The 7424-nt window shown below is 41.5% G+C and overlaps 1 pseudogene; it reads left to right on the top strand.

The window, feature by feature from the left end:
• Positions 1 to 824: 824 nt before the first annotated feature.
• Positions 825 to 2622, top strand: LOC116481264 (leucine-rich repeat flightless-interacting protein 1-like; annotated as a pseudogene).
• The last annotated feature ends 4802 nt before the right edge of the window (positions 2623 to 7424 follow it).

The raw sequence follows: 7424 nt of genomic DNA, 5'->3' as shown, positions 1-7424 counted from the left end.
TTTTGTCTGTTTCTTGTTGTAGTTTGACCAGTGAAACAATGCTATTAGGTTCATACAAATTAGCATTGTTACATTTTCCGTGTGAATTGAACCTTTAATCAGTGTTAAAACACTTATTTTTAAAATTTCTAATAAAGCTTTTTAGTTCTTAACATTCATGTTTGCTTTTTGTTACATTTTGCCTATAAATTTCACCCTTTTTGTATCTGTGTTTTAGATGTATCTTTTGTAAAAACATACATATAGATAGTCCTCCATTTACAGCGGGATTACATCCTGACAAAGCCATCATAAGTTGAAAATACTGTAAGTTGAAAACTTAAAGAGTATTAGCTATTTACCCTCATGACTGTGTGGCAGACTGGGAACTATGGCTGGCTGCCACTGTCCAGCATCTCAAGAGAGTAGGATACTGCATATCGTTAGCCCAGGAAATAATGCAAATTCAAAATTTGAGGTAAAGTTTCTACGGAATGCATATTGCTTTCACACCACAGTAAAGTAAAAAAAATGGCAAGTGTGGGGCGTGGCAGGCCATGGGGCGGGCGGAAGCGCCCGAGCCCCGCTTCCCCGGCGCCCTTCCACCCCCGCCTGGCTGAGCCCGCTGCCACCTGCGCCCCGCCCCTGCCGGCTGCGCCCGAGCCCAGTCCCGCGAGCCACTCCCCGGCGGGCTGGCTCCTGGCCCCGGAAGCGCGAGCGTTCACTTCGCGGCGAGTGGCTCCGTCTCCGCGGACAGAGCGGGCGCCCCCTGGTCCGGCCCGCGGAGGGCTCCGGCGCGGTCCCCGAGCGTTTCCGGCCGGGTGGAGCGGGCCGAGCCCAGCAGGATGACCAGCCCCGCGGCCGCGCAGAGCCGGGAGATCTACTGTTTGAGCCCGGAAGCGCAGAGGCTGGCGGAGGCTCGGCTCGCCGCAAAACGGGCGGCCCGCGCGAAGGCTCGTGAGATCCCCATGAGGGAGCTGGAGCGGCAGCAGCAGGAGGTAGAAGAGAGACCAGAAAAGTATTTTACTGCGAAGGGGTCTCGTAACATGCCGGGCCTGTCTGCAGCCACGCTGGCCTTTCTGGGTGGGACTTCCTCTCGGAGAGGCAGCGGAGACACCTGCATCTCCATCGACACCGAGGCGTCCATCAGGGAAATCAAAGACTCTCTAGCAGAAGTTGAAGAGAAATATAAGAAGGCTATGTTTTCCAATGCTTAGCTAGACAATGAAAAGACAAACTTCATGTACCAAGTTGATACCCTGGAAGATATGTTGCTGGAGCTTGACGAACAGGTGGCTGAATCTAGGCGGCAGTACAAAGAGAAAAACGAAGAATTTGAAAGGGAAAAACACGCCCACAGTATACTGCAGTTTCAGTTTGCTGAAGTCAAGGAAGCCCTGAAGCAAAGAGAAGACATGCTCGAGAAACATGGAATAATCCTAAATTCAGAAATAGCCACCAATGGAGAGACTTCCGACACTCTCAATAGTGTTGGATACCAAGATCCTACCAAGATGACGAAAGAAGAGTTAAATGCCCTCAAGTCGACAGGGGATGGGACCCTAGGAAAGCCAGTGAAGTGGAGGTGAAGAATGAAATCGTGGCAAATGTGGGGAAAAGAGAAATCTTGCACAATACTGAGAAAGAACAACACACAGAGGACACAGTGAAGGATTGTGTGGACATAGAGGTATTCCCTGCTGGTGAGAATACCGAGGACCAGAAATCCTCTGAAGACACTGCCCCATTCCTAGGAAACTTAGCAGGTGCTACCTATGAGGAACAGGTTCAAAGCCAAATTCTTGAGAGCGCTTCTCTCCCTGAAAACACAGCACGGGTTGAGTCAAATGAGGTCATGGGTGCACCAGATAACAGGACCAGAACTCCCCTTGAGCCATCCAACTGTTGGAGTGACTTAGATGGTGGGAGCCACACAGAGAATGTGGGAGAGGCCACGGTGACTCAGGTTGGAGAGCAGGCAGGCACAGTGGACTTGTGTCCTTTAGGGCATAGTGATGACACAGTTTATCATGATGACAGATGTATGGTAGAGGTCCCCCAAGAGTTAGAGACAAGCATAGGGCATAGTTTAGAAAAAGAATTCACCAACCAGGAAGCAGCTGAGCCCAAGGAGTTTCCAGTGCAGAGTACGGAAGGAGGTAGGGATCACAACGAAGAAGAGGGTGAAGAAACAGGATTAAGGGATGAGAAACCAATCAAGACAGAAGTTCCTGGTTCTCCAGCAGGAACTGAGAGCAAGGGTCAGGAGGCGACAAGTCCAAGTACAGTTGACACTCAGAGTGAACCCTTAGATATGAAAGAGCCAGATGAAGAAAAGAATGACCAACAGGGAGAGAGGCATTGGACTCATCGCAGAAGAAGAAAAAGAACAAGAAAAAGAGAAGAAAAAATCCCCAGTACCCATAGAAACCCTTAAAGATGTTAAAAAAAGAGTTAACTTATCAGAACACGGATTTAAGTGAAATGAAGGAAGAGCAGGTAAAGTCTACTGACAGAAAGTCAGCAGTGGAAGCCCAAAACGAGGTGACTGAAAATGCAAAACAGAAAATTGCAGCAGAAAGCGGTGAAAATGTTGATTGTCCAGAGAATCCTAAAATTAAGTTGGATGGAAAACTTGACCAAGAAGGCAATGATGTAAAAACAGCAGCTGAGGAGGTACTAGCTGATAGACACACATTAGATTTTGAGGATGTCATAGTTCAATCATCAGGCCCGAGGGTTGGTGGTGAAGAATTACGTGAAGATGTTGCAAAAGATAATGCTAAAATAGATGGTGCCACTCAAAGCAGTCTTGAAGAACCAGAGAGTGAAGATGCAGATGGCTGCACCCTGCCCAAAAATGAAAGTCCCTCACAGGACTTTCTTCTTTTTCATTTACTCCTTTCCCCCTCATCATATATATATATATATATGCATTACATGTCTAATGTCATGTGAGTGAATGTTTGAATGTATGGGAATGTTGAGTAAATGTGCATGTGTGTGCACAGGCATATTAGATTATTTTTAAAAATGTGACATATTTGGGAGATGGCTTGAGGGTACCTTCTGCAAGCTGGTACCAAACTGTTGCTCATAATTAAGTCTTCCACGCTCCCTGATTATTATGTGCCTGTTGTAAGGATCCTGTGCTACCTCAAAATACACAAATGCCTTGTACACAAATGCCTTGGGCATTGTGTACATAAGCTCGTAACCACACCAAAATGTAGAATGAAATTTTCTAGTTAAGTGAAGAACATTTTTTTTTTTCGAATTGAAGCATTCAGAGAGAAGAATCGACCTGCACTGCCATCCACACAGATATCATGGATGACTGGCTGGAGTGTGCCTTCACCTGTGGTGTACACTGCCGCGGTCAGGGGAAGTACCCGTGTCTTCGGGTGTTTGTGAACCTCACGCATTCAGGTCAGAAAGCTCTCCTACGTTATAATGAAGAGGCTGTCCAGATAAATCCCAAGGTATTGTAAAGTTTAAAGAGTTCTTATGACAGCAACCCTATGCCAGACTGTCCCTAGCAGGGTACATAAATAACCCAGGGCTGTCTTTAGGGATAAATCTATTTTTTTGGAGTGAACATTTTTATAGTGATGAAATCAGGATAAATGAAGCTTTCTTCTTGGTGGAGAAATGAGGTATAAAGGAGAGAAATTATTCCAATTTCACAACTTCGTGTCTGGAATTTATAGGCTGAGCCATGAGTAGTCATTTGTGGGGAGTCTTTCCTTTGGAGATTCCACTCCCCACCATATAAAATATGCTACAATGTACTCACAGTCTCCCTTGAATCAAGCGAGTAATTTTTCTTATCAAATAAATGTAAAGATTATTTTTATTTTAATAAGTTACACAATGGGTTCATATGATTTAACGAATTATAGAAATGATCCCTGAAAGTATAGTCTTTCATATGATTTAAAATTTATATTTATACGTAACTATAAAAGCTGAGTTGTGTTAGATTAGTTGACATTTACACTTTATTGTCTTTAAGCATCAATTTCAGTCTGATGACTTTTGTTTTCTATTTTGAATGCAATGATTTTTAAGATTTCAAACATTTGGTAGGCCTTTAGCACAGTTCCTCAAGTACCTAATGGATATGGTAATATACTTCAAGCTTTTTTGAAAAAAGTCACCGGCTGACAGAGCTGCCTTCTCCACTGGTTCTGTCTCCCTGGAACCAAAGTCCAGGTGGGGCTCCCTCTCTGTGAGTCTAGAGCAAAAGCCTCAATGTGCTTTTCTTCAGGGTAATATTTTGCTACAGGAGATCAAGACAGAGACAACAGAGGCATTACTACGTGTTGAAGGCTCATAGTAAGGCTCAATACATTTTTGTTCAGTGGACAAATGGATTCATACTGTCCAAGAGACCAAGAACCTGCATGTGGGGAGGAGTCATATTCCTTATGAAGTTGATCACTGACTCTCCTGCAATGTCGTATAAAGTAAGAATTCCCATCCACATCCTTGCTTAATGACTGGAAATGGCCATTTCACTGTGGCCCTCCAATCAACCCTTTCCCATGAGCTATGTAATATTTTACCACCTTCTAAGATTGAAAGTGCCCACTAATAACTTCAGCCTGAAGCTATTTCATAATAAAAACTGTTAAGTATTTGGTATTGGTGACAGTGCCTTTATCTTTTTCCCTCCTCCATATTCCTAGTGCTTTTACACACCTAAGTGCCACCAAGATAGAAATGATTTGCTCAACAGTGCTCTGGACATAAAGGAATTCTTCGATCACAAAAATGGAACCCCCTTTTCATGCTTCTACAGTCCAGCCAGCCAATTTGAAGATGTCATTCTTATAAAAAAGTATGACCACATGGCTATCTTCCACTGTTTATTTTGGCCTTCACTGACTCTGGTAGGTGGTGCCCTGATTGTTGGCATGGTGAGATTAACATAACACCTGTCCTTACTGTGTGAAAAATATAGCACCGTAGTCAGAGATGAGGTAAGTGGAAAAGTACCTTATATAGAACAGCATCAGTTCAAACTGTGGGGTATGAGGAGGAGCAAAGGAAGGAGGCAGAGAAATCTTAAGACGGTAGCCAAATTAAAGTGCCGGCCTTCAGATGTCTGTGATTTCTGCACCCGAGGACCTAATTATGCCTGTCTGCAAACTAACAATGTAAAAGGTAATAATTAAAGCTAAGTATCATATTTTCACGTTGGAAAAAATTTAAAAGCCTCATTTCGTATTCTATTTATTTCTATAAATACATACAAATTCACCATCTTTTCTAATCCCAATCTCTTTCCAAATGAGCTAAGGAAGCACTTTCTTTTTCCTGTATAGCAAAATGAGTTCAAAATATTCTTTGCCTAATTTCAGCTCTAGCTAGAACCAGTCAATATGGAAATAAACAATGAGGGTATCTAACCTACTGAACACTGAACCATCAGCCTAACTCTATGCAATATAGTCATACTAAAATATTTCTCATAAAAAAGTTCTTAACAGTTCGTTCACTATACGAAGATAAAAATCTGGTAGAAAACTTAAGAAAACATGGACCTAACATACTTATTATAGTTTTTTCTTTTTTTCCTTTTTGAGATGGAGTTTTGCTCTTGTTGCCCAGGCTGGAGCACAGTGGCACGATCTTGGCTCACTGCGACCTCTGCCTCCTGGGTTCAAGCAATTCTCCTGCTTCAGCTTCCTAAGTAGCTGGGATTACAGGTGTGTACCACCACTCCCAGCTAATTTTTGTATTTTTAGTGTAGACAGGGTTTCACCATGTTGGTCAGGCTGGTCTTGAACTCCTGACCTCAGGTGATTTGCCTGCCTTGGACTCCCAAAGTGCTGGGATTACAGGCGTGAGCCACTGCGCCCGGCCTTAGTTTGTTCTTTACCAGTCTAGACAGCAGAGGAAAGCTGCTGCCTAGAAAATTCACCAAGTTTAGAGTTACTAGTATTTAGCCTTGTCATGTACCATGTAATTTTTCTTTCAGTAACATTTTTCTAGTTAATTATGCTTTTCATAAGCTCATTTCACTTTGTGCACTTTCTGGTGGAAAAAATGGGCCAGAAATACGAAGAAGCTATACTGGATTTCAACATTCATCTCAGATGATCCACATATTAGGCTGGTGCAAAAGTAATTCCAGTTTTCACTGTTACTTTTAATGGCGAAAAACTGCAATTACTTTTGCATCAACCTAATAGAAAGGTCCCACATGGGTAGTCAACAATTGTCTGTACTTTAAATGAATCAACCATGGTTATTAAATGATGTCATAGGCTCTCAACAAATGCTTTCCAGATTGATTAAGCTGAATCTATGAGTGGAAAAGAGAGTTTGGTCTGATTTTCCAAAGTGCCTCTAAGTATCTTTAAAATTTTATTATATTCAAAAATCTTAAATTATGGACAGCAGAATGAGACATTTGAAGCTTTTAATCAAACAAAAAACTGATTCTAAGTTTAATGCCTTTTAGCAATTAATTTCAGGACACACATAACTAAATTAGCTGAATACAGCAATATTGACTTGATCAGTAATGAATCATCTTGGTGTTTTCCTTTCTAGTGTGTAATGGTGGAAAGAACGTGTCTCAGAGTAGGATTTATTTGACTTTGTAGGCCATAATTACAACTTTGGGCAAATAAGCTAACCTGTGTAAACTTCTCTTTTCTCATCTATAAAATGAGGATAACCTGTTCTTTCACGCAGTTATTTTACGGAATAAGCAAAGTAGGGCATGTGAAACACTTTAGCTTAGCTTCTAGCATCTAGTAGGGGTGCTCAAAAATGTTAGATCATTTATTTAAAAATCTGCTAGGTTATAACATTCAGTGAGCCTTGGTACTTTTCACTGGACAGCTGGTATAGAGGCTAGGGATAGGGAGCTGCAGTTCATTTTCCCTGCCACCACCCCAGTTCTCTTGGCTAAATGTGATACGCATTTAAGGCCCAGAACCTGCTGTTTAAAAGGTTGTGGTAAACTATTTTGTATACCAAAGACTTCTCTGTAATAAAATATATATGTACACATGAACATTTTATATGCATGCACATTTTAAATCATTCTGCAAATTGAAATTCTATACTTTTCTTAAGGGCACATCTCTATTCCATTTCTTTGTAAATTTGACTTCTACCTAACAATATGCAATTGTTGGGATTTTTTTTTTCCCTAACAAATTCAAAACTGCTAATTTAAAATGTAAAGTGTGTGTTTCAATTACCACAGTTTTCCATTTAGATAGGAGCTACCTGATTCATTCCAGCAAAGAGAGTTATTATCCCTGGAGAACAAAGTCAATTCAAAATTATTTAAACCATTTGGCAAATAAATGAAATTTAAGTAATTATTTGCTTAATTGCTCAGAAATACTAAGTTGTTAATGCCTATGTGCATTACTGGTCAAAGAAAAGCCCACACTTACCTTCTGCAATGTTTATGAGAA

This window comes from Hylobates moloch, unplaced genomic scaffold (assembly GCF_009828535.3).
Source record: "Hylobates moloch isolate HMO894 unplaced genomic scaffold, HMol_V3 SCAFFOLD_13, whole genome shotgun sequence".
Classification (NCBI taxonomy): Eukaryota; Metazoa; Chordata; class Mammalia; order Primates; family Hylobatidae; genus Hylobates; species Hylobates moloch.
The sequence above is the reverse complement of the archived record's forward strand: the minus strand, read 5'-3'. Positions and strand labels throughout refer to the sequence as shown.